We start from the raw sequence: 26,080 nt of genomic DNA, 5'->3' as shown, positions 1-26,080 counted from the left end.
TCTGTTGGAGAAGATGGGAAAGGACAACAATAATAAAAGCATTATAGACCTGAAGGACCTCAATTTTCTTCTTCTTGAATCCTAGAGGAAGATTCCACTCCTGAATAGTCCTTGACTTCAGCTGCAGGTCATTAGGGTAGAAAACACATTTTCAGTGTGAAATAAGTGCTGTCTTCCAATAAAGAATTTAAATCTCAGGATAGAATAAGATCCTTGTCAACAAATACTGCACCAACAAAACTCTTTATGGAGTGTATTATGTGTTTTTCAAAATGGCTCAAATTTTTACTTCCTGTCTTTTGGAATAAGAAATAGATACATATAGATATTAATCTTCTGTGTATGATGTATCTGCTGATCCATGGTCATCTTTGGAAGCCTGTGATGGTAGGTTTTCACTTCTGCTCTTTTGTCAGGGACATGTTGTTGTTTTGGTGGGCAGATCCTTTCTGTACTCTTTTGTTAATGGTTTTATTACATATAGCAAAGCAAAATGCCTTTTTGGACAATGCACTAGAAAAGAAACAGTGGAAACAATAACTGTCATCAGGTGTAACTATAGGTAGCTGCTGGAAAAAGAATGAAAGAAAATATTAATAGCACAATCAAACATGAATGCAAAAAACTACATCAGCTGCAGGGTGCTTGGCATTTTGTTATATATTTTAACTCAGCAGCACTGTTCTTCAGTTGCTACTCAAATCCAGTAAAAACATTTGGAAATGAAAATATGTTTGCCTAAAGTAGGTCCAAGTGGAAAGCCTGCTGGAATGATATTGGTGCAGATTTGGCACTCAAGATTTTAACCCTTCAGCCCCACAATTTAGTCATGCTTTAGTAAAATAGTGGCAGCAATTCACTTTCCCATCCTCCACTCCTTTATCCAACTGGTGCAAGTCCACTATAATACCACTCTTTAGAGCTGCCTGAAGAAAACTGTAAGAAGCAAATATCTCTAAGAGTAGGAGATGTTTAACTGTGGCCCATTTGCTTCAGATGCTCCCCTACCAACAATGTGAAATGTTCAAATAGCAAAGGCACTATTTAATGTCTGTGGATTACCTGAGTTTTGCATTACATAAGGAAAATTTTTAGGCTCAATAAACCAGATGAAGGCAGCTTTGTTTTGCAAAGCAGTTACAGTTGCACTGAAGAATTTGAACCTTTGCGACAGTGAGCTTTTAAAGGTAAACAGGGTGAGCACTGTGCAGAGGTAAATGGGGGCAACTTGTGCTCACAGACCTGTTCTGTTCTCCGAAATCCCATTTGTGGGAACACAGCATACCCTTTTCTGTCCTGCAGTGGTAAAACGAGGGGAGGCATTACCTTGTGTGCACTATTGGATGTGAAGCTACGATGCACTGTCATGCCGGGAATCCTCTGGCTCCCACTCTGTCCTCAGCAGTAAACCTGACCTCATGAGGTAGCAGTTAGGGAATGTTTGCTATCTGTATGATAGCATTATCTGGAATTGGAGCATGCAATCAATCTATAAACATGCTTCTCTTCCTTTCAAAAGCTGTTTGGTTACTCATTTACTTTTGGGATCATTGTAGTTCTTGTTGTCATGGGCTTGGATATAGTTGTGCAACAGTTAAAAAGGGCTTTGCTGTGTCAGTGGTGGAAAACATTGCTTCTATTTCCTTGATCTTCCAGGTAACAGATATGCTTCACCTATTTTTACTGGTCCAAACTTAGAAACCAAGACCAGAGCTTTCCCAGTAAGTCACTTTTTCATGGGATGGCCACCGTTTTCTGTTGGGGATACTGTTCTTATGGTGCAGAAGTCCTGACTGACTGCCAATATCTTCCTCCTGGGCAGGGACTAGCAATTATATGAAAAAAATCTCCAGACACGCTTAAGTATATACTACCTTAAAGGGGGTATCAGATAAAGCTAATTGCAAATTTATATAATTTCTGAAAATCATGTAGTAAGTATTTTAATCTTAATTTCCCAGAGGGGAATATATCAGATGGCATATTAATTGCTATAACTTTTATTCTTTTTTTTTATCATTTGTGCTAATCACCACTGTTTCCAACACAGCATCAATCTTTTAGTCAGTTTACAGTGCTGCTTGTTGCCTATGTTAAACATTTAATGGAGCAGAAATTTGCAAACTGACTTAATCTGTAAATCCTGGTATTATATTGTCACTTTGAAAAATATGCAAACATCCCTTGATTGCAACCATATTTACAGGTAGGTGTAATACCTGTAATCCTTATTTCTCTAGTGTTCATCTATATTAAGATATTTCTTTATGAGATATTTGTTAACTTTTTATGGACAGTTCTTTTGGGCATATACACTACAGATGTCAAAACCAGCCAGTCTGGATGATCACATTTCAGAGACTATTTCATTAAAGCCAAAGCCATGTCACAAACTCCTTTGAGAGTGTGCACTGTCCTCAGAAATGTTCTTTGGTGCAATTTAATTTATTAACACAGACTTATCCTAAGATGATACGCTGCATTTTGTTCATGAGTTTGGATTTGCTTTTCTGCTTTGATCCTTTAGAGGAAGCAAGTTTCTCCTCCCTCCCCGTTTTGCTCCCTTCCGTGGGAAGATTTAGCTCACACAATTCGCCAATCTTTAATCCCTGACAATCTTTCATGTAGATAATGCATTTCTTCCTTGATTCCTGGTCTCTTCACTGGAGATGACACAGCAGACTCATTCATCTCCATGTCTAAGGGCTCCTGCAGTGCTCCACTCACTGCCTGGTGTCTGGGCTGAGTTTGACCAGTGGCTGACCATTATCACATTTAAATAAGCTGTCCAATACTGCAATTTTCATGAAAATTCCTTTATGTTATGAGCATTAGATATTTTGGAGGGGGCAGGGGGGAGTGTTTGGATGCATTTTCTAGCCTTTAAGCATTTTGCTCCTAAGGAATACTGGAGAGCATTGAAAGATCCTCAGAGGGCTAGAGAATGTTGTGAATGGGAGGGTGGGATTTGGATGCTGTGAAAGTAATTTTCAGAAGTTTCTCTCTTTTTTTTTTTTTTTTTGGCAGACAGTGTAAACAATCTTTTGATTGTTTACTCGTGTCCTATTCTTCAGGCAACGTAACATCCTCTGAATTAGGCATTAGTCACCAGGCATGGGCTGTCCTAAGTCTTCGCCATCTGGATTTTTTATAGAAGATTAAAAAGAGTAGTGTGGGAGCTAAAGAAAACAGGAAGATCCCATGTAGAGAATAGAAAAAGCCATTGGATCATACTGCCTCTTACAAAGCAAGCAAAAAGATTTTATAACTAATCCTTTGCTATGTCATCTCTGATAGCTTCAAAGAATAGCAGTAGTTTTTTTCTTTTTTGAACATTGTCACTCTCAGAGGAAGAGATTGATAGCCAAGGAGATGAATAAACATTGATGAAACTACTCTAAATTCTAACATGTTCAAATGCAACAAATCTCAAAAAATGACATTTTCCTCAAAGGTAGATTTATAATTTTTATACACAGACTACGAAATGTAGCTCTGTGGATAAATCTTAACAAAAGCTATTTTTTAGCTAATATTTTATAATAAATGTATTTATTTGATAGGTCCTAAAGTATATGTGGCACAATTCTCTTCTTATCTCATTTTACTTGCTGAGCTAATATGTTTTAGTTTTTGTCAGCCACTGTTTATCAAGCAGTCTGGTTTTTCAATAAATCTCAAATGAGATAAAAATGTGTTTAGCACTGTTGACATCAGACCCCTGAAACAGCTGCAGGCTTGCTATTGTTTGGTTTCAATGCTCACTAAAATAAATTTCCTCTCTGTTGAATCTGAGGGATATGATGAGTGACAGACCATCTTTTTTTTTTCCTTAATCTCACAGATCTGTGTGTTCCTCTAGATGCCCTGATAAGCAGCGCATATGTGTGTGAAAGGAAGGGAAACAGGAATTCCTTCTGGAAGGGTGACAACCTTAATAAGATTAAAATGAGTCCAAGGCAGATGTTCCCATCTAAAACCAACTAAAAAGTCTGAAAATTTGCACCTATCTCAGGAAAGATTTACATTTATTTTGATTTCTTTTCCATACATTGATCTTGTTTAAAGAAATAAACAGACAACAAGCAAACAAACAAAACTCTGTAAAGAAATAGTTTTGTGCCAAGTGTATAGCACATGGATATGCTGCACCATGGAAAACAGGACTTGGACACATAATTCCAAGAAAATGTCATCCTAGCAACCATGTTACTATTCTTTGGTTTAAGATGTGTTTCCATCTTTGAGAGCTCTTCAGAGACAAAATGTTGAGCATTAGTTGGCATTGTAATCAAAGTGGTGGAAGCAAAATGGAGAGCCTTCCTCCCAGAAAACCAAAATTCCTGTTGTTGATGGTACAGCTGTGTTTGTGTATGGAGCCTATCTTTCAGATATCCCACAGACTCCACCAATGCCCTTGGCCTCCTAACCAGCATGTTATTCTTGGCACAAACTTCCTCCCATAATTCTCTTCAGCATCATGCTGTCAAGGTTTCCTTCTTCCTTTTGTTGTCCTTTACTCCTGTCACACAAAGCACTACTGCCCCCCTTATTTAAGACCTACAGTGACAATAATTTAGAAAAACTTACAATGCCCCAAAGCTAAGAGACAGTAGTAATGAATAAATATGTTAGACAAGATGAGCAGCAACGTTCAGATATTTCATGCTATATTAGACACTCCTCATGGACTACAGCAAGTCTAGAGAAATACCAATAAATTTAATAATGCTGTTCTGGGATTCCAATAGTTTAGAACAGTCTAATGAGTTTCATATGAAGCTCTGAGAAAGGTTGGATTTGAGTAATGCTAGATCGGATTATACAGAAATTAAAGAACGTTGACTTTGTGAAAATGGGATTGAAAAATAATATAGTAGAACAAAAATATGAAATTATTATGGTTCAAACTGTTCTGGGTATATGATGGGTATTGGGGAGAAAAGTCTTGCAGCACACTAAAAAGCTCTATAACTATGAGATCTGGTATATTGAAGCAGAAAGAAAGGCCTCAGTCTGAAAAGAGTTTACTGTTTCTTTTTAAAGCAATATTGTTATCCTAAGAGTCTGGGATTATAAAATGCTAAAAAATTTAACTGATTTTTTTTTTTTTTAACTCTAAACCACACCACCAAAAATAATAAAAAAAGCAATAAAAAATACTGTTAAATCTATGACTGTTTGGAAAGGGAAAGGTCTGAAGAACTTTGGGCAAATTAAATTCACTTCCAGGATGGTGTCAAATTGTAAGAGAAGCAAGACATTTTCTCATTTTCCCTGTTTTTAGCTATACCTGTCTTGGTTTTTCCTCTCCTTCTGGTGGATAATTTCTTTCAAGGTTATCCTATGGCCTTAGTATTCTTCCCTGAAAGTGACTACCAGCACAACTTTTCCAAATGGTCAAATCACTGTCTTACCCTTTATAACACCATCTTCTGGGGTCTTAAAACCAGTCCTCTGTGAGATGTGCTTCTTCTATGTGTGTCCCACCAGGATCTTTTCTACTCACTGAAATAACCAAGACCATAAGAGAGTCTTGGCAGGAGGCTGGACATTTTAAGAACTGAAGATGTGCTTTCCTCCCATGAGACTCTCCATGACTATTTATTCACTAGACAGCTCTATGTTGGAAATCCCAGACTGATGTATACCCTTGAGCTATCAAATTTAGGCTAATGTAAGGCAATGCTCAGTTACTAAGAAGTCTGTGAGAGTAATATTTGCAGCTCAATTCTGGAGCTCACTATTGTGTGTTTTCTGGAAGGTAAAATTCCCACCTGTTCTCCTCTCTTCTGCAAGGAGACTGTCTAATCAGATTCAACAGGACTGTTGCAGGGTAGCACTGCTCAATACATACAAAGTATTTTTTGCACTCTTTTTTTGGCTTGAAATTTGTATCTGAAACAGTTATTTTCAGCAAATTATATCACCATGCTTAAAAAAGTTGTTTGGTGTCCCAACAGCTCCTCTTTGCTGGTGACAGGACTGATTTAGTTTAGTGATTGATTAATGGTTGAATGTTTTTGACTCTGTCCATCTCTAATTTTTTCCCCTTTCCCATTCACCTTTTATTCCAGGACATTCCCTTCATCACATATCCTTCTACTTCCAATTCTAATCCAGGGAACAAAGCAATTTAAAGCAGAATGTATTCAATACTTTATAAATATTGTTTATAGAGTAATGATTCTCCTGCCTGTTTTTCTATTAGCATCTTGTATTTTCAGTCTAGAACATTTTATTAAGGAGTTTGTTCCTGAATAATCAAATAGTTAATGATTAAATAATAAATTATTTTTCTCAATGTTTGAAAAAATACAGTCAAAAAACTTTATAAAGATCCACCTTTGAATGTTTTAATTTTAGAATATTGTTTTTAGACGCAGCTTATATATTCACTCTTCAGAATCACTTTGGAGGGTAGTCAAATAATTTGATATCTGGGCCTGGAATCTTTTTCTTTATTTCCATTTTTCCAGTGCAGAACATGAAGTAGCAAGTACAGTTTCAGATTATAAATTAACTTCCTGTGTTACTGAATTTAGACATAGGAGCCACAAGAATTTATTTATAAGCATATGAAATGCAAAAAAAAAACAAAGGCAGATTTTGCAAAATTGTAAAAGTCATAGTTGCATGAATATAACTTACAGTATGCAGACGTATGCAGAAATTCCAGTAATTGGAACACAGCCCAAAGAATGGCCTGTTTGTGACCCTTCTTAGTAGTGGCAGCAAATCTGCAAGGTCTGCCTAAAATAAACCAGTACTGCATTGTCTGTGTGGGTTTTGCTCAACTTCTTGGTGACTGAGTGAACTTTTTCAAAAGACTTTTTCAGTGACAGAGACCACCCACTCTTCCTTGGCAGTGGGTCAAGTGCTGCATTGCTATTAATGAATCATTTCAGTGGTTGCTCTCAAATCAAAGCATTAAATCAAGAGTCATATGCTCTGCATTGCTGTATCCTGTCTCTTTGTTTAGCTTTCTGTTTAGTATTTGTTTAACCATTTACATGTAAGTCATGAGATGCAAGCCTTCCTTGCCTGCACTGTAGAGACCTCCAGTAGCTTTTATAGCTAGTGGAGACAAGTTTATACTTCTAATAATATATTATCGCTAATTTACGATTTTTGATTTACTAGAATCTAATTTATGATTCTAGTACTAAAGTGCTAAAATCCTTGATTTCTTCATTGATTTATCAATACCCATTAGTAAAACAACTAACCAAAATGTAGATTACTAAAAATAGTCAAATTAAATCCATGTTAGGCAACCTTTCTTCTGCATAAGCATAAATCTTGAAATTTTCACACATTTATAAAGCTAAAAATCCTCTGAAATCAATGCATTAATTTAATCTGCTTCAGTTGCAGACTATGGAACCTGGGGAGAAATATGAGGGAAGGGCAATTGGTCTGTGTTTGCCTCTTCACAGTCCATAGTCTGGGATATTTATTAGAAATCAGACGTAAAGAGAGAATATATTCACTTGAAACACACTTGTTGTATTTGTAGGATCAACCCCCACATGGTCAATGGAGAATGACTGGGAAAGATGATATTTGCTCAAGGGTAATAGAATGATGACTTTTGTAAGCTGTGTTTTTACTTCAAAAATAGAAATATGTGTGAGCAGGTAGGGAAAAGTGCCTAAGTCACAGAAATGTGGAGATTGCTGCCACATGCAATTTATTTACTGTCTTTTCCCTGTGGAGGAAATCCTGCACATTTATAAAATGGGTGGGTGGGTGGGTGGATGGATGGGAGGGGACGATTTATTATGACACATAAGCATCCACATGAAGAGGGTTTGCCAGCTTCCTGCAGAGGCCAAAGTGACCAGGAAACAGACTGCAAGAGTGACGTAGAGGAAACTTGGAGGGATTGCACAAGCAGAACACTCAGTGAGGAAAAGCAAAATATCCAAGTTAGCAGGCAGGTTGTACACCAGGGCAGATATTTTTGTTCCCTTCAGCAAATTCTCAGTGATAATGATGCATGATTTACCTCTCCATCTCCTAAAGATAACCAAAGCATTTCTGCTGGTTTACTGTTTGTTATCCTACTTTGAGATACATAGACTTTTTCCCCTCTCTTATCCAGAGCCTGGAAGTCAGATGCTGCAGATAAAACCTTTTTTGCAAGTATTGAGTTCAATCTGTTGGGGTTTTTTTGGTCAAAATGCATTACATTGAGCGAAAACAGTAAGACTACACCAGCCCTGAGTAAACAGTCAACATCCCCATGGGGCAGATGTGGCAGGGGGGCTTGGCCCTGCACCGGGACAATGTGACTGGTGTACATTCTTGGCAAAGGTTTTGTTGACATGAAGGGAAAATCAACAGTACACTACATGCCCCCAGCCTGGAAAGAACACAGCACCTCCTCCCTCTCATTGTGCCTTTTGGTGTGGAGTAGGGTCTGCAGCAAGAGAAGGAGCAGAGAGTTTCATAAATGTTGTATGTGCATAAAAATCTTAATTTATTAAGTAACAGTGGAATTACTCCAAAATCTGTTTCAGAGACTTTTGCCTTGATGCACACAGTCTTTTGAATATTTGCAGTCTTTTGGTTGGGCAGAACTGCTTTTACTGTGCTGCTTCAGCTTTTAAGAAATGTAATATCTTCCAGTAAGCCACAGCATACAGAATCCAGCACAAGATTGTATTTTTGTATGTACAGATGCATGCATTTATTACCTGCTGCGGAAGATAGCACTCAAGATACAGCAGATAAAATTAGTGGAATTTAAGTAGTAGATTGCCTCCAGGCCTTCATATGCAGACATCTATTTTGCTTAGGTTCTTTTCTATATGAGGGTAGAAAATTCTATTACTTTCACACTGTTAAAAAGAAGTCTGGAACATAAGAGATGGAAAAGTTTAAGTGTGGCTTCTGGAATTCTCATAAAAGTTGGGTGCTGTGGGGGAATAATATATGTCTAAACTTCCAAGTGATGCAGTTCTTAGTTCAGGAATTTAGAAGACTTTCAGTGTCTATGTATATCATTCTCATTGTTCTTTCCTCTTAAACTGGAATATTTCCGATAATGGCTCCACTGAGCAGTTTCTTTTATTTTTTTTTCATCTGACACCACCTCATGACATTAAGTGATCTGGATACTTTGGCAAAAAATATCTTCTATATTTATTTTTTTTAAAGTTAAGGGGTATTTCATTTCCTGGAAAAAAAAAAAAGCAACTCAAAACCTCCCAAATATTTCATTGTATATTGTCTTGCAACAATGTATTTGAAAATTTCATAAGAGATTCTTCAATTTCTTTTGCTGCCTTTAACAAGGATCTCCATCCTTATTGCAGCATAGTGCATTGCACTGCAATAAATTAGTGAAATCTGGTAGAACAGTGTGCAAAATAGAAATCACATTACTTATGCAAGTGAAATAGTATTTCAAAAGTGTTATGGCTTATTTATATTTATCCTATATAACAGTATTGTGTGAAGATGAAGACATTGACAATGCAGTTATGGGACTGCTGTTTTCCAGAAATGAGTGTGTTTAGTTCCACCAGGTTTTTTGCAATCATAAAGCTGTTACATAGAGCATTGTAATTTCCTACTCACAGTTGTCTGCAAATGAAAAAGCACTGAGCATTGCTATGGGATGACAGGTATTGAAAAATATGATACACATTTCTGTGGTGTGCAATTAAAACTCTGTTACTGAAAAGTTACTCAAAGGATGCAGAACATTTTAGCCAAGCATCATAACGACTCTTATTTTATTCCTTTCAAAATTCAACTAATGGTAAAAATTAGTAATTGGAATGGTGGATCATTTAAAATATTTGGTTCTTTTTTTTCACATACTTAGAATTTATGTAACAGCACAGAAATTAAACCCCTGTATTCCAGCTAACCAGGTTGACTGCACTGGAGTTTACTGAAGCAAAATGGCAGAGGCTTGGTAAACTAGGATCAAGCCAGTCCAAGGGATAAATACTATTAGATTTAATGCAAAGAATTAGAACTGACAAATCCTCATGATCATAAATACAAACCAAATGACAGTTCAAAAACACATTAAGTGTTCTGTCTTTGCTTGAGCAATGTATTTAGTTTAGGAAAAATATTAAGAAAAACTTCTTAAGCATGTCAGAAGAATGTCAACAATCTTTTTTGAAGAGGTAATATTTGCAATATTTCACGATACAAATACACAAATAAATTATCTCAAAATTTCATATGGGGGTATGTAAGGCTTATTTATTAGCAAGGAGTGGACAGGCATAACAAGACAGTGCACCAAGTGCATTTACCTGGAATCTATATCAATTGGCTTATTTCTCAATTGTAGGTGGTGTGCTTTATTTGCATTTATTAATTTCACAATTCCTTTGAAGAAATTTTCATGTTGGGTAACCATTTTTTAATGGTTAATAATAATTTGGTTTTTATTTTTTGGGAGCAGGGAGGAAACAGACAAGAAATGCTTTACCTTCTAGAGGAAAAAGGCTAAAGGAAAAAAGAAAACAGTACTGGAATAATATTTAATTTCAGGAATATTTTTAAAAAATGCTCTAAAAACAGTCACACACCAGAATGTGGGATCTGAAATTAGGTAAGTAAAGGCTGCTTATGTAGTATTGTTCCTCTCTTGGTTTATGTACTTAACCTGGGACAATTCAAATTTTAGATGCACTGTACAGATTTAGATAGATACATAGATAACTGCAATGGTGCAAAGGTCTTACTCTTCATGTAAAAAATTGTGACTTGAATGCCATTTGCCCTCTGCTCTGTCAGAGTCAACAGGACTGCAAAGTCACAAAACTTTGAACAAATCATGCCTGGTTCTGTATGTATTGTAGGAAAGTTTGAGTAAACAGGTCACATATTTTAACAATGTTGTCTCTACAACTTTGTATGTTATTGTAGACTAAACAAATTGCTGAACTGAATTAAATGATATTATGGATTAAAAATCAGTCTTCTGAAACTTAAGAAATTTTGGGAAAATTGCTTTTTACAGGGTAAATAGTCTGCTACATTTTATGAAATGGGCAAATAACTGCATCTGTGTACAAAAAAGACAATGGCTATGACTTTATAAATATATTAAAATAAAAAATTAAATATTGCATTCAGTGGAAGTGGGGTATCATTTGAACTAAGTAAGTGTATAAAAGGAACATTAGAGACTACAGATTTCCATGGAACAGCTGGCAGACTTGCTTTTTCTTCCCTTGTGAGATGCTGTCAGGATGCTGCTTTCTGTCTGTTTGCCCACACTCCCCACTTCTCAATGCTCCCTTGAGGCTTTGCTTTCTTTTTTCTTTTGCTTTAACCTGCCAGCTAAAGGAAAATGTAAAACAACAGCTGACATCAATGAAATATCCCCTTTGTCACAGATCCAAGTCAGAGAAAGAAGTAGGTGATGGTGGAGGGGCTTTTGTACTGAGTTGGTGGGAGTTGCATGATTAATTCCAACTCCTAACTCTGACAATCTCCCTCTACTCAACAAAATCCATGCATGAATGTGTATATTTTTACATGTATTTATATTTATATAATCCTGATACTTCTAAATGCAGATTTTCAGTCTAGAAATCTGGATCTACATTTTTATTGAAACAAAATTTCTACTGACTTCACTGGTAGCAATACTCAAATAAGGAGTTCAGGATCAAACCCATGTTTTGAACTACATTTTGCATCTTTTTGTAATTATGTGTCCAGAAGAGTGTGTTCAATTCTTTCCACTGGGAATATGAAAATGCATAGTGTCCCCTTGCAGTACCCTGGACTCCTGGAAGGAAGTGGCATGAAATGCAACACAGTTGTGATGGCCGGCAGAGGAACTACTTCTGAGAAAGCACAATTGTGACAAGCAGGCACGTAAATCAAATGAGATCACAACAATGAGTATAAGCAAATTAATTCTGCTCAGGTCAGGGCTGAAACAAATACATCAGTGTGAGTTTGTTTGTTTTTTTTTTTTAATCCTTCACTACTATCAGGATTGAAAATTAAAGAGGACGTTTTACCTCTAAATACATGGTTATTAATACAATAAGGATACCTGTATGGAAGAATCACTCACACACAGATATTGCATAGGAATGCAGTCTTTAAGGAAAAAGTCTTAATTTCAGTTCCTGAGAAATGAGACTAATTTTCCTCTGCTTTAGGTATCTGCATTAAACTAGCTATTAAGACTCCCTCTATAGTTACTGGAGAGACAGAAACAAGGCTTGTGGAGGGCTTGTCTCTAGAAAAATAACTAGTTCTTTCAATTACAAGCTGTTCTGAAAAGAGTTACCTGTGAAGAAACACATTCAGAGAAGGCCAACATTCTATCCATTTCAGAGAAGGGAGCTTCATGCACAATGAGATTACAGAGTGGCTAAGAGTAATGTAATAAAACAATGGCAGAGATGGAGGAATAAGAACAAACCTTACCAATTTAAATTTGCTCAGTTATTTTCAGACATGTCAGTTTTATGAAATACTTCAAAATTACTAGGAAATCTTCCTCTGAAAGGCAAGGCCTTGGGCTGAATTGCAGTTTCCCCCATCCACAGTCAGATTTTTTCTCTAGTCAGCCTCTGCATGCATGCTGACAGGTGAGAAGAAACCCATGGAAATTACATCACCCTGACATTTTTTGCCACTCTTTCTGTGTTGTCTATTAGTGAAAATCTCACCAGTTTCCTTGGAAAGTGCTGTTTTTATCTCATGTATCTTTCTGAACAGACAAGCCTACATTACTCCTTCTGATGAAATGCTTTCACCTCCCTCTAATGGGATTTATCTATTACTTTCTTCCCAGATTTGAGGGGAGCAAGATGTCTTCAGCACAGAGCCTAAAAAGAAGCAATGTGTAGTTTAATACAGGTGTAGAAGAATAGTAGAATAATGGTATTTGTACAGCATATCAGCATTACAATGTGGTAAGATAAGAAAGGAAAACAAACTTGTAACAAACAACAAGCAACTGTTTTGCTCTTAACAGAAATGCCCATGGTTATAATGTACCCTAAACTTTATGAAGTTCAAAAAAATATTTTGAAGTATTGGAGTCGCTTATTACCTTTTGCTTGTTCTAGTTTTAGTGTCATCCTACTGCTAAATTTGATTTTCTGAAAGTTTTCATTCAGGGGTGATATTCTACAATAATGTGCTGCATTGCATTATAATTTGATTTAGATTCCATGTCATAAAACCCCCAGTGATGTAATGAATTCCTAGCATGGGATATGAAGGCCAAGACCAAAAACTCCAGGAATTTTCCTGTGTGTAGATTGCAAAGTATGACAGAAAACCTACCAGTGGCTGACTTTGGATGCTGTGATATTGACAAGGCATGAGAAAAAAGCAAGACCTCAACAAGTATTAAATTCTGTTGAAGTAAAGTGAATGTGTGTTCCAGACAGATTCCTGCTTTGGAATGTGGTCAACTGCTTTGAAATGTGTAATATCAACATGTGCTCTTTTATATTATTGGTATCACCTAATCCTACAGCTGCCAGAGTGCTTGAGCAGAGAATATTTCATCCTCTGTATGTGGAATCATTTGTGGAGGTGTTCTGGGAATTCCTAGGGTTTTTTTTTTCTCCTGAATTTGTTTGCAATTTGATCATATCAACATCATCTCAAATGATTCTATGTTTCTGTGATTCTCTTCTGCTCTCTGTGACTCTTTTGTACTGCCACATAAAAATTAGGATCTTCCCTGTATTCCCAGGTGGTGTAACGTCAGCTTTTTCCTTTGTTGAACAATGTGTTTTGATAGAGACCTTGAGTACCAGAACAAGCTAACAGTTAGGCTGCAGGTGTTCTTTAGTGACTAAAGACTAGCAGAAAATCCAAATGCCAGTTGGCCTGTATACTTCCTGTCTGAACAGAAATGGGAAATCATCCAACACGTCACATTTTCCTTAGAGGAAACTAGTCACAGGAACAGGAAGACTGTGTCAATATAAAAAGGTACAGCTAAGCATTTCATTATTGTTTTTATTCTTTAAATATTGTGCAAAGGCTAAAATTTATATATGTCTCTCTCTCTCTCTCTCTGTGTGTGTGTGTGTGCGTGTGCGTGTGTGACTGAGCAAAAAACCCAACCCAAATTTATTCAATTTTATGGCACTGCCCTCTACAAAACCAAGAGAGATTGCTGTAAAAGGGTAGTTTATATGAATCAGGCTCGAATTACAGATGCTAAGACACATCATTGTTTTGCATCGTTCTCTAATACAGGCTGGTGTATGAAAATCACATTAACCCTGCAGATGCAAATGGGCTACATAACTCCTCATCTGCTGTCTGAGTGGCTCTCTGAGAAGGTCAGCTGCTCCAAGAGCACTCTTATCTCACAGCCCAATCTGCTGAAGTTGCGTCAGTATTCATTCTTTGTTGCAACAGTTTAGGAAGAGGATTCAAGATGCTTAGCTACTATACATAAAAATGGACAGAGTTTGTTTACAAACATTTTTACTTTGGCCTGTCAGCTGAGTTTTGGAAAGCTGCTTCCTGTTTTTGTCTGTGATTTTTGGACTGAAAAAGACAGGACAAGAGCACAAAGCTTCAAATCATTCCAGGGATGGCTCAGGCAGAACATCAGGAAGAATGCTGATCCAGGCCAGGATGCCATTGGCCCCCTTGGCCACCTGGGCACACCCTGGCTCATGTTCAGCTGCTGTCACCAGCACCCCCAGCTCCATTTCTGCTGGGCAGTTTTCTGCATTTCCTCTCTGCAGAGTGTAAGACTACCATCCCAAGCTATATATCCCTCTCTTTGAGCTTCTTGTTTGCTTCCTGGAAGCAAATATCCAGGATATTTTGTCTTGGGCAACAAAGACACAGTTTTCTAATGAGCAACTAGAGACAAATAACTTGAAAAACACTGTTGCAGTATCTCTCTAATTACTGGACAATGGGAAAAAAAACCCAAAAGAGCCCCAACCCAAAACAAAACAAAACAAAAAAACACCTTTCTGTCCTAAGATTGTGAATTTCCTTCCATTTTCATTTCATAGCTACAGGATATGGAAGAAAGAGAATGTATGACTAGAAATGATAGTGCCTCATTATGCATGGTAACCAGCTGCTTATAGGAAGGGAAAGGAAACAATTTAGAAATCTCTAATAGAAGCACGTGTAGACCTCTTCAAATGCTATGGCATTTTTCATTCCTTATACAAGCTATTGGGGAATATGATCAGGAGTAGATGTAATTGCAGTGCTGTTTAACGTGGGTTGTGGAATGGTGGGCAGGGAAATAAGTCCTTAGCTAATTATCACATGTCATCACATCACATGATCCCCATCACCAGTATTGCACTCTTTGTGTTAGAGCCTGAGGTGGGCTGTAGTGTCCCTTGGTCTTTCTGAATCCTTCACTCACCCTCATCCCTATCTGTACTTACTGTTGTTTCCATCCTGCACTGGAAAGAAACACTTGAGCCATTCAGTAAACTGCTTTACTAGTTAACCTTCCTGTGAGTATGTGTAGGTCATGATATTTGACCTAGATATGTTTGGATATGTTTGGAAGAGGAACCTTCTTTCAGTGATCCATGGTAAAATGCAGTTACCATGTCAGTAGTCCATGGTAAAAATGTAAAATGTGAATTTGAAAATATCATTCTCCTGATGCTATAAGTCTGATTCCACTACTTGTCTAAATGGGTACATAATTTCTGTGACATCCATTACACTCAGATTAATATTTTCATTTATAGTCTCTGATAAATTGGTGCATAATATCCAAAAACCATGAACATCTTATATCTCTTCATAGCCATGCTAAGAAAAATGCAACACTGTTCCTTAGCTAACCAGAGACAGGGAAAAGGTATTTGTAAAATATTTAACTTCTGTACAGATTACTACCAGGTGTCCTTCAACTGCCACAGGAGGAAGGAGGACGAGTCCCTTTGTCCTATAGTTCTGGTATTTTAAGATCAAAAAAGATAAATGTGTCCATGTAAAACAGTTTATAAAATTACCCTGTCTGATACAGGCACTTACAATTACTTGATTGTAGGCCAGAAACTTATTCCTTTCTTATCTTAAAAACACAATTCAAGGTGTTAGGCACAAAAAGTCACACCTCTGATTGCAAATAATAGTAGGATATATTTCCCTTCCTTACTTCCTAAGAAAAACGGACTAAAACCTCCAGCACCATGCATTGCCTCTGCCAAAAAATAGCGTGGTGAATTCATAGCTCTTACTTCTATTATTTCGGCTGAAATAGTATTAGTTAGTCTAGTTTTTATCCACGCTCCATGAGTCTTTCTTTTGCTGTTCTAAACAAAGTGTCTCACCATCACTTTCACTTGTGGTGCTTTACCTTGTACTCCTTCAGAGCTGCTTTGGCTAAGACTGGGAAGTCAGCATTACACATCTGCATAATTTCACAGCAGTCAGGCAGCCTGCCATGGCTGGGACATGATTCCTGTCAAAGATGAGATCACTGATGCGTTGAGATCCACAGTCATGGAATCCATAGTCATAGGAATGCCATAGAATAGTTTTGGTGTTTTTTTTCTAAGAGGGAATTAACAGATTGGGAATTAATACATTTAGATTCATTGAAATCCATAGAGAGCTTTATGAAATATAGGTCCATGATTCTACCTGAAGTGTCAGGAGACAAAATCAGAGACTTATCAAAAAGGATAAGCCTGCAGGAATCAGTTCTTGCCTGAGATGTTGAATGGTATTTTATATTTTGCACTAAATAAATCTATAGTTTACTCAGAAGTTTTAAGGCATATATAGGTAAGTAAGAGTAATTATTTAATATGAAATATTCTGGAGCTGTTGTCAAAAGTTTATTTCCTTCTCTGCAAGAGGAACGCATAGTTCTGTTTTATTTTAACTGGGGCATAGAAACTTTAGAGTATTATTAGATATGCATTTTAAATATTAGCTTCACATGTGTATTGTTGCCATTAATTTACATTAAAATGACAGTTCATTATTAGGATTTTAAGTACCATTCAATTAGTTCCCTTCCAAGACAAAAAATGTAGTTTAAATGCTCTCCTCTCTGATTAGCATTTGACAATACATGGAAAAGTAATTTTTTACAATTAAGTCTGTTAGAAAAAAAAACCCAAACTTTTATGAAAATAGTAATAGGATGTAAATTTGTAGTAAAGCATTATAACTCTGTTTTGCAATAGTACAGCATTATAATGAAATATATTCCCTTGCTTTTTGTTCCTTAAATAAAGGAAGAGAGAAGCAACTGTAAATGAAAAGTCAAGAATAAAGATGTTTTTAAAGTTTTGTTAGAATTATTTTTCTGATGGAATAAAATAGGAGAGCAGGAAGATTCCACCAAACAATTTTCCTTTTGAGAATTCAAATACAGGGTTATAACTTGTTCTGTCAAGAACTCAAAAAGCATTTCTGTAAATTCAGAAACTGTACAAATAGAGTAAATATTGTTCAATAAATGTTTCCTAAGGAAGAAATTATTTTGAACAACTTATGGACAACAAGTTATGGACTAGTATTTTAGTATCAGATTTTCACATGTTTAGAGCCTAACCCTAGCTATAAAATATGAATAGAAGAAAGGTAGCACCATTACTCTGAGAGTGCTAGGACTGTCTGGGTGACCTAAATATTATGGGTCATTGATGACAGTAGTTAATAACAATTAATAAATCCTACACACTTATGCCCAGGTAATGCCAGACACTCTTTTTGTTAGTCACTTTACAGAGAAACTTCTGTTGCAATTTGCTTTCCTAGAGCTTCGAGAATGAATGAAGGTTCTCTGTCTCTCTTTTTAAAGTATCAGAGTGTCCTAGACACTGGGACACTGAAATTGCATGTTTGTATATGTTAAGATTTGTTTTCAGAAGCAACAGCAGCCTTCTTGTGTTGTGCAGTGGGTCATTACTTCCTAAAGCTCTGTGTGCCAGGCTTAAGCTCCCCGAGGTATCCACTTTCCTGGTAAACAAAGCAATGAAGATTTGTGAGTCATTACATCTGCCCAGTGCATAGATGACCTAAGTAACTTTCCTGTTTTGCAAGCTTTATGACACTGCCTGCAGTTTTTATGCTGTGCTTCTGAAATCTATTAAACTTGGACAGGTGGCCATTGAAGCATTGCATGGAGAACTGATAAAGTCCATGGAGAGGGCTGCTCAGCCATTGCTGCTTTTGAAATGTGAGAGAAATCTAAAAGGTGTTTAGGAAAGGCTGTAACTGGCAGCTTATCTTCACATTAATACTTGATATTTGCTTATGTACCAGTTGAGACTTGCCCAAGACAGATTGTGGTAGGGCTGTGAAAATGAGATATATACAGAGAAGTTACTTCCACATACTTGACCTGTGGAATTAAATCATCCTCTGGAATGTTTGTGTGCCGAGTGTGCCTGGACACATCCTTCTGTGAATGTGCTCTTAGCTGAATCTCTTTAGGCAAAATCAAATGACTGAAAACTTTAGAAAGAGACTTCTTCAGGTTTGATTTCCCTTACAAGTAATGTAAATATAATAATGACCAATTTTCAATAATCATTTTGAAGTGCCTGAATGATTGGTGTGACTTAAAATGTCCTTATAATGAGAAAGAATCCCATCACAATAGCTATTAGAAATTATAGGCTCTTCTCTCAGACCTCACAGTCTCAGTGTGCACATAGCACTTCCCAATTTGCTCCACATGCCACAGTTGAAGTCAGGTGACAAGATTCCATCAAAATACAAAATATGACTGCTGTTTTAAGCAATGTAGTTTACAGCACTAAAAGCAAAGCATTAGTCAAAAATTAATTTGAGTTTCAAATGAATCATTGCCCTCATGGTGATGAAATGCCTCCGTATTATATTCTCTTTACAGGTTTTATTATGTTGTTCCTCTTTTCTTGGCATTTAGGATAGCAACACTTTTCCATCAGGGTTAACACAACATTTTTTTATACAGAACAGATATTTTAAATATAGTTATTCATCCTTTGGTCCTCTTCTAGGTGTGAACAGCATACCTTTCTTTATTTCATAATGTGTAATCACTTATTTTGGACAAAGCATATCTTTTTTTTACATGTTTTCTTCATAGTAGTCAACAATGGTCTGACTCCACAAATATTTTTTGTAAGATTTGCAGATTTTAATTTTATGGGTGCATGGTTACACCCATAAAAATAGGGTGCAACCCTATAAATGATTAAAATTATAAATAAGTTTATAATAAATTATACATGTATTATAAAATAAATTCTAAATAATTGAAATAAATAATTTAGATTATTTATATGTATATATTTATAATATTTATTTATTAAAAATAAATTATTTTGAAGTAAAATTATTGAAATTTTCTAAATTGTTTTCAGTACTATCAAATTTTGGAACAGGGTATCTCCTTTTTTTCACCTTTTACCTGCCACACAATGCTTATTTGAAGAATGTATTTAATTTTAAAAATGTATGCTTTATGATTAAAAGAAGAAAAAAAAAAGTCCTGTCTGGAGGCATCTGTCTAATACTATTAAGAGGTTTGATAGCTGTTCCATGGCAAAATGCTCTTTTGCAGAAAGAGAATGGGAGAAAGAAAAACCTGGAAAAAAGCCCTCCCTTTTTTTTTGAAAAACACTGAGGCTTCTCTCTTTTCATTGCAATTTCATTACTCAGATTCAAAAGCCTGCTGATGGATGAATCAGTTCCTGGCAGAAGTTACATTAGCCTGGAGGGTGCATTTATTTGAATGAACAAAATTGTTCTTCTAGACAGAGTCCTGATTGCTCACCTCCCTTCAGTCAGGAAGAGGTGTTCCCTCAAAACAACCCTTCCTGTCCTAGAACACCCACTGTCTTCTTTGATTTGTAGTGCTGCGCAGTGAGGTCTGCATCAGGTGGCGTGTACATACACTGAGCACAGAGACAGGTAGAATGAATCTCTCTTGCTGGGAGCTCTAATCTGAGTGTGATAGTTTGCCAGAGACGTGTCTGCATTGAATTGATGAGGTACTTTGCCTTTAGGTCTAATAAATTTTCTTTGACTGCATCCTGAACATGACCTATTTAAAAAAAAGCAATAGCCAAAAACTGCTTTTGAAAATTATTAACTTACACATATGCTTTCTGTGTTGTCTGAAGATAAACTGAGGCTACAGCAGTGCTGCACTCTAAGAACTTGAGTCTATTAGCGCCATGCAGGTAAATTCAGGGAAGTCTTTGCAAAGCTCTGAGCATCCTGTGAGAATAACACATTACTGAGATCCCTCAGTGTGGGAGGAATGTAGTGAGGAGCCAAGAGTTCTGGGGAGCACCTTGGCTCCTCACCATGAAGCGTTCAGATACAGACTGTTACCCTGGGATCCACACTCCAGGGTGATGATCTGGGCAACTCTCTTGCCCTGATGTTTTGGTGGGTTTTTTTGGGGTTTGTTTTTGTTTGGTTTTTTTTGTCTTTTGTTTGTTTGTTTGTTTTTTTGTTTTTTGGGTTTTTTGTGTGTTGTTTTGTTTTGTTTTGTTTTGTTTTGTTTTGTTGTTGTTGATTTTTAGTTTCTTTCTCTTTAAAATAGAAATATTAAGCTTCACTTCCCTTGTGGAATGCATGACAGGGTGATGAAAATATGCTATTTATTATTGTGTGTGATTACGGAGAAGTGTGACTGTGCACCGGAAGTGGAAACCTCCTGGCATTTGCAAATCATGAAGACTCATTCCATTTCATAACCACAAAGCAGGTAAATTCTAAATCTACAGAAAGATATTCTGTAAACTGTATGTTGTCTTTCAAAGGTTTTATGGTCATTCACGCTTACAACAAAACTGCTAAAAGCTTTGCAAAATTTAAGGTAGTATTTCCAAAATAATTTTGCTGAACCTTTCTAGGGAAGACAAGCAGATCACAAAGCCATGAGAAAATAAAAATCACCTTCAAAGACTTTTTAGAAGTCTACACTGAAAAGCACACAAAACTTAAAGTAGTGAAACTTGACCCTAAGCTAGGGATATATTATATTTGATCTTGTATTGTCAGATACTGAGTACAAATATTTCCTATAGATGTTGATTACAGCTCAGTAGACTTGCATTTATAATTAATAATAAAGTGTGAATAAGGAGAATTTTGATGCAGATATTGTAGTCAATTTAACAACTTAAATTAGTGAGTTTTGGGAATTTATTTGCTTTAAAATTTTGTATTTTGTTTGTTTTGAATGCATAAAAAAGCATTAAAATATTTTTTAATATTTTGACTAAATTTATTAACTAAACTTTATCTGAGTAAGTTTCACAGTTTAAATACATCCTCAGTTTGATAATTCATGAAACTTGCTGTCCATGGGAGAAACAAAACTAAATCTAAAAATTTCACCAAGCAATGCTTATAGAGTATTGCTGTAAATCAATTTTATTGGGCTGTGGTCTAGAATTTTCAAGGGTCCTGACTGTAAAATATTTACATCAAAACTGTGGCATGTGTCAGGACGAAGATAAAGACGTATGTGAAAGATGGGGAGATGTATATAATAATATGGCAATGGGGTGATGTTTCATACAGCATTTGCTAGAACAAATTGTCATTGTCCTTGCTTGCCACTGCAGTGTGAACTAAGAGATTTTTCATAAAAATCTCTCTTAGTTTCTGTGCAGTAGCAAAGTGGTTCAAATACAACTAACTAAAAAGCTGAGGAACACAATAAAATAATATCTGTAAGAGCACTACTACATGACAGCATCTGGCAAGTCTTATCATGATGAGGTAGAGACTTCTCTTCATAATTTTCATTATGTCATATCCTCACTGCTGACAGAACCCTTTGCATAGATGAGAATAAAGACAGCTTGGCCCCTAAATCTGATCTTTTTGAGGAAAGAAACAAGTGTTTGTCAGCACTGCAATATTTAGCCTCCAATATGAAAGAAATAGCAACTAAGGGACTTTAATCTGCCATGTTTGATTTTATTCATGCAGAAAACTGAGCAGACTCGTCAGCTGAAATGCTCAGTGGTGATGCAGCTGCTTTCTGCCAGTGGGACATCTGAGCATCCCAGGGCTGCCACAGGGACACGTGCCACAGATCTTCCTTTGTTGGAGGGGAAAACGACTGTAATAGGAACTGGCAGATCTGTGCCAGCACTGCACTTTAGCTTCATACAGTCATACAAGGCAGTTGTAAAAGGAAGAAGGACTTGCCACAACACAGAGGCAGTGTTTGTGGACAGGGCAGGAGAATGCACATATGCCTTTATTCTCTACTTTGTAATTCTTAAGCATCTCCAAGATCCGCAGTTGGACATGCTTGAAGCACGTAATAGAATGACTTACTCTTTGGCTAGGAAGGCTTTTCTTCTTGCTTATTTCCTTTGTGGATAAATCAAAGAAGGTTTTGTCTCATGGTAATTTCCAAAGACAGTTTTAGCAAAGCCAGGAAGAGAATAACCACTATGATTCCTCCAGGAAAAAAAAAAAAAAAAAAAAAAGTAACATTTTTTCAGCTTGCCACTTTCCTATCTCTGTATATTGTGATGCTTGTAATTGTGTTAACATCATGTCAGAACATGTCAGAAGAGTTCTTTTTACTAGGCTGCATTCTATGAGCTCAGAGCCAAAACTACTGAGCTGTTTCCATACTATTCCACTGCTATGACATTTTGTTCAAGTTTAATGCAATTACAGATGATATAAAATGCATTTCAAAGTATCCTAGCTGCACACGTTGCTCTGAGGTCTGTTAAGTACTGTATGCTAAATGGTAGGCTTTACTGCAAATGTTTATGTACTCTGAGAGTGCAGTAATAGTAGAGAGGGGCAATCTGCTCAAATGGCAGTCACATAATGTAGGACATTTTAAAAACTGCAAAACTATGTAGCATGGTCCTGCACTCATCTTGGAAATTATTTTTGATTTGTAGAAATATTAAAGTAATGGAAAGGATCAAAATACTATGAGTTAAAGTTAACTATCTATTTTAGGATTCTGAATTTTCAATAACACAGAAATTGTTTATAGGTATGGAAGTATATAGGGGCTAATTAAGATGTTTTATGATGTAAATGTTTAGTAACAATTTTCTGAAAACAGATGTGTGAACTTCCATCATTTTTTAAAATTTAATTTTTTTGAAATGTGAAGTGCTTTTAATTAATAAAGCAAAATGCAAAACCCATGAAATAAGCATACAGAGAAAAATTATTAACTGTCATGTATAATTGCTTTAGAGCAATTCACAGGGTAGTTCATAGGGTAGTTCTCAGTCTAGAATGCTTTCAAAGGCAAATTTTCCAAACTTAATATGTAATTGTCACAACAGCTATTAAAGAGAGCTGCTGAAATTTGTGCTGCCTTCCTCCCACAACATGGGATTGAACAGCTGAGATGTGTTCTGCATATATAACTTCCTGTTTGCACTCACAAACTTTTTAGTCCCAACACAGAGGAGCTGATTAAACCTTACCTCACAGAAGATATAATGTAAGATGGTCAGTTTACTTCAAATAATTATATTCTGACTTTTTCCACTGTCTTGTATGTGAAAAATGACATCAGTACAAATAGTGCTGAAAAGTTCAGTGTGATTATGAATGATCTGCTTTACCGGTTGCAATCTGAATTCCATTGGAATTGTGTAAAGTTCTTGGCAGTGTTTACTGCCTTATCACCCATAAGCACACTAACAACATAGTAATTAGAAAAATAAATGTGGAAGTTGCTTCCAGATAAACCCTATGGGCTATCAAACCTTTGAGGTTTTACTCTATTCGGCTTTTCAACCCTCCCCCTAACTCTTGGTATCTTAGCTAAGCTTTGAAAAGTCATTCATTAGCTCAGGCTGTATCTGACTGGACCGACCAGGACAAAGCAGGCACTGATAAAGCGAAGTCTTGTTTCACATGTCAGCCAGCCACAGGAGACAGCTAACATAATTACCATCTGACATGATCACTACCTGCCCCAGAGGCCAATGTCCCCTTACTAGATGTGGACATTTAATTGTGCAAACAAGCACAGTTAAAAATTTTGCAAATTTAGAATTTCAGTTCCCATTAAATACCACAGATAAAGTGTCCATGTTAAAACAAAGAATTGTAGCATTACATGTAAAAGTATGTCCCCTTCATTGCACAGGTATGATGAGTGCTCAGGGGAGGGTCGTAATCCTTCCAGACCTCTGAGTTTCATCTGTCACTGCATGTCAACAGCACTTAATGGAACTTACAAAGTACAAGTGGGTTCTTTGGATTATTATGAAACATAATAAGCCAGTTAGGACATGTCTGTCTGGGTGCAATGAAACACAGTGCAGCAGTTTCCTGACCTACTAAGTGGCAGAGCCTTGTTGCCTGGTGTCTACAAATTGTGTCACAGGATTCGCATGAGGATATGCCGAAGGTAACTGATCCTGTGTGTATGCAGCCCTTGTGGTGTCTTTGGAAAACATTCCTCAGCAGTGCAGTGCTGGCAGAGCTAATGATAACATGGGTGCATGTATCTGAAAGATACTGATATAGCCTTAGATGTACAGGAATGGGGTCTGCAAAGGCCATCTTCCAACAGGAAAGATAATGTTTACCTATGGGAGCAAGTCTGAAAAGAGGGGTGAGCCTTAGAGACCTAAAGCTGGCACTTTCGCAACTCAACTATCATGCAAGGGACCTGTTCCATTTGTTCAGTATTCACAACTACAAACATTCCTGAAGTATGACAGCTAATTCGCCATCAAAAATATTAGAAATGGCAAAGGAATCATGATTTGTTTTCAAACTATTACATCAATAATGGTAAATTCTAGTTTCTGTCCTACTGCCTATTTAGCGTGAGCCACATTTCAGTGAAAAAGATTCCAGCTAACAGCTTTTTAATGTTTTTAAGCTTTCAGTGTCACACTCACACCAACTTTCTCTACCTCTTGTGTAATTTTTTCATACAGATTTGGCAACAATTCCAGGAAGAAATGTAAAATACTCATTCCAGAGCGAGTACTTACTGATTAAGAGCTAGGTAAGTCTCCTTAAGAGGGTTAGAAACTAATGGAATCCTGTCTGTCATAGATGAGAGCTGCAGCCATTCAGATACTGAATAGAGGAGAAATGGGACCATCCTTTGTGTAGCATCTCTCTTCACATAAGTACACAGGTGGTAGGTGAAGCTGGGAAGCAAGATAAATTAGCTTGTGAATCCTGGCAAAGCTTCAGTTTGGATCAGTTGCTGAACTGTCCCAAATCATCAAGGCTGAAACACTTCTTAGCAAAGCAAGAAGCCCAGCTGTAGGTAGATAAAAATCTTTGCAGTTAAATCATATGGTGACTAAGGATTTCCTTTTATCTGCAGGTTTGTTTAGGTAAGTGTGTCATTCTTGCATGAGACTCTCTGTTCACAGAGGTTAAGATTGTGGTTGAGGGCCATTGGAGTGACTCCTGAAGTAGAGCAGGGGACTTCTTGCTCCTGGCAGAAGAGAACTCTCAGCAGTTTGTATCAGGTGAAAAAAGACACAGGTTAAAGCCAATTCATTCTTAAACAATTAATCAGATATCTGATCAAAAGATTTTTGGATCAGATTTTGCCTGTGTGAAGCTGTGGAGAGAAATTAGGGTGTTATGTATTTCTCGGATGAAAGGATGTGTGACATGCTGAGTTACCTTTTAACCAGTTTAAAAGACATTTTTTTTCCTCTTTTGTCTTGTGTTCCTTATTTCCAAAAAGAATTTAGTCTCTTGCCAGTGATATAAAAAAAATAGGAAACCTAATTTTCTATTCTGAAACACAGTCCAGACTGTTATCCATGATAACATTCAGACATTCAGAGAGGTGCAGACCATGAAATATTTAAAGATGTTACAACAGTGTTGGTTTTACTTAGATATTTTGATTATATCATTCAGTCTGTTGTTTTTCTAGTAAAGTTTTAATCTAAGTTTACCTGTGAACTCAAACAAAAGACTTATAAAGAATTTAAAGAAGGATGAGGATTCAACATTGCCCCATTAATTGGGAGTTAACACTATGTTAGGCATGTCACTGCCCACTGCCCCAGCTAAGAGGCAGTGAGCACTTTTTTGAAGTTGCTCAAGTGGGACTGGTCCTGGCTCTAAAGTGAAAGGTAGAACCTGTCTAGCATTCTGCAGTTGTTTG

The 26,080-nt window shown here is 36.6% G+C and overlaps 1 long non-coding RNA gene across 6 annotated transcripts in view; it reads left to right on the top strand.

Annotated features, from left to right (window-relative positions):
- The window catches only part of LOC110472618 (uncharacterized), a 32,091-nt gene continuing 6,011 nt past the window's right edge, over positions 1-26,080 (top strand). The window contains exons 1-2 of one of the 6 annotated variants that reach the window (XR_014951633.1): positions 12-1,656; positions 10,436-24,949. This is a non-coding gene — a long non-coding RNA (uncharacterized LOC110472618). Of the gene's footprint in view, positions 24,950-26,080 lie in introns of all 6 variants that reach the window. The other 5 variants (XR_014951632.1, XR_014951634.1, XR_014951631.1 and 2 more) reach the window with 5 other exon arrangements.

The sequence above is a fragment of the Lonchura striata genome, chromosome Z (genome assembly GCF_050655825.1).
Source record: "Lonchura striata isolate lonStrDom1 chromosome Z, ASM5065582v1, whole genome shotgun sequence".
In the NCBI taxonomy this organism is placed as follows: Eukaryota; Metazoa; Chordata; class Aves; order Passeriformes; family Estrildidae; genus Lonchura; species Lonchura striata.
This window is presented reverse-complemented; position numbering and strand designations above follow the sequence as displayed.